Consider the following 2,620-nt stretch of genomic DNA (forward strand, 5'->3'; position numbering starts at 1 on the left):
AATGAAGAGGCATAAAAGAATTCTGAGAACCTTGATCTTGCAGAAGTAAACTCACTAGACTGAAACACTTAAAAAGCCTAGTTGGGGAAGTTTTAAAAATTACGTAAGCAACAAGGAAGTTCTTGACTACCTGATCAGATTGAATCAGGGTGGCAATAGATCTCATCAGCTCAGTGTGAAGACGAGGTAGTAGTACTGTCTGGATACCAGAGGAAGGAAAGGACTGCGTGGAAAAGTTTGCACTTGAATAAATAAATGGGAAAAGAAACAAAAAAAAAGGAGGAGGAAATGACCAAACCTGAGAATAAGGCAGAGAGAGGAGTGAATACAGCTGAGATTCATCCTAGCAAGAAACTTATGAATGGATAGATGAGTCTGGGGAGATGAAGTTAGCTACGCCACCAAACGTGCAGATAGAGATGGCAAATGATACAGAAAACAGAATGAAATGAAAGTAAAACTTTGAGTTCTAAAATGTCCCCACATAATCACGGCCAAGCTTTCTTTGAGCAAACCGAAAATCATGCTTTCTTTCTTGTTAACCTAGTCAGAGGTCAATGTTCATAGTCCAGAATAATGGCTGAAGCCAAAATGGATGACCAAGGTAAAATCAAGGATCTGTAAACAAGGGTAGGAATATCAGATGAAAGCCAGAGATGTAGTAGAAAGGCAGGCAGGCAGTAGAAAGGCAGGCAGCCATCTCCCATCTCTCTTTTCCAAAGGTATTTTCTGCATCCAAGACAAAGACTTGTTATAAAAGCCTGTTAGAATCCTAGCAGTTGATCATTGTGGAGTTAGCCTATTTTATTAAGGTTGATTTCATAGCTTTTTGCTAGGTTTCAGTGCCTGAACTAAGTGATCTTCATTAGTTTGCAGATACTATGCCTTGTACCTAAGTGCATGTATCTGGAAGTACCCCAGTAGATATCTAAGGTACACGAGCACCAAGAATTTTTCCACAATGAATGACTCTATTGTCACACCACCAGCATCGGCCTCTGATATTGTGGACGAATATAATCAAATAGTAGACGTTACTGTTGAAGCAGACCTCATACATACACATTGAATCAGCTGTACAATTTTCTCTTCAGAGGCCAAATTTGCTTAGGCAATCAACACCATCAGTAAGAACATCTATTGTATAATGCACCAAGATCTACATGACTTCCTAGTGACCGAGGTGCTGAGACTGTAACTTGTCAACTTAATCAATGTATATTGATTTTATATTGTTTTTGCCACAGTGTATTTGGTGTGTTGATTTTATGGCCACCAGACACTCACTCAGCCTCTCTCTCACTCCCCCTCCACAGAAAGCCAGAGAGAGAGCGGAATGCCCATGGGAATATTACCTCAGAAGTAAAACGAATTTAGCTTAGGGAAAATAAATTAAATTTAAAAAATAAAATAAAAATAAAAAAATAAATATATAAATAAATAAAATTTCGTTTATTCATCCCATTCCCCTGCTCAGCACGTCTTCCTCACCCCTCCATTTCTGACTCCTTCATCTGTTGCAGAGTAGATCCTCTCCGCTTTCCCTTCCTCCTCACACCAGACAGTGGAATGATGATGTTGATTGGCTTTTTACTGTGTAGCTCACTGTGCAGATGCTAGGTGGGAGCCTGCTCAGTATCTTTCTTTGTATTCAATTTGCAGTGTCATTAGGGGACATACAGCGCCATGTATCTGTAACCTTTCTCAGCCACCAGCCATTTTTTTTCTTCATGAATTTTCAGTTATTCTCAACGTATTTGGAGCACATAGTAATGGGAATGTCTGATATCTTTTTATCCAATGGTTGTTTAACCCATAGTGAAATCACTTGTCTACATGAATGTTGTTCCTAGATGATTTTGCATAGTAACAGGAGTAAGAGGTAAAAGCATGAGTAAAGTGCAAGATATTTCATGATAAAATCAGCAAACACTCCAGGCATAGCAATTATAGCCTAATTATTCTATGGAAACATGAAAATATGCATGAAACATATATATATGTACGAGAAACAATTCTATTAAGAATGTTAAAATAACTGAAAGTAGATTTGTCCCAAGAAAACATATGTAACGAAGCTTCTGCTTGGCTTTAAGATACACACACATTATTTCTTTGACTTGCAAAGACAAGCATGTGTGATGTCGAACATTTGCTCGGCCTTTCGGATGCCAGCAGCCTCCAAGGGGAGGAGATGGAAGAAACGACGGCCAGGCGAGGTGGAAACGGACGATTCCGGCATCACCGAAGCATCAGCCTTTAATTCCACGCTCTTCCTCTGCTTTTACTGAGTACTGAGTTATTTCAGCTTTCTGGGAGCTGTATACTAATGCTGTGTCATCAGAAAACTTCTGAAATGAGGGTTTGATACTCCAACATGAGTGAACAGCATAGTGCTACTGATCTGTAACCTCTCAGCAGCAAAACAGAAATCCGTGTAATCGATGTATGAATGTAGTCTGTGAGGAGAAGCAACACCTTTTAATACACCACCTCAGAGAGCTGGAAGAAAAAATAGACAAAATTTATTTTACCTGCTTCATCAAAGTACATACAATGGCATTTGTTTGAGAGAAGAATGAACTCCTTTATATTGCAGATGGAAGGACAGAACCTGCCT

This window comes from Lagopus leucura, unplaced genomic scaffold (genome assembly GCF_019238085.1).
Source record: "Lagopus leucura isolate 7727_CA_CO unplaced genomic scaffold, USGS_WTPT01 34400-0_obj-0_obj, whole genome shotgun sequence".
In the NCBI taxonomy this organism is placed as follows: domain Eukaryota; kingdom Metazoa; phylum Chordata; class Aves; order Galliformes; family Phasianidae; genus Lagopus; species Lagopus leucura.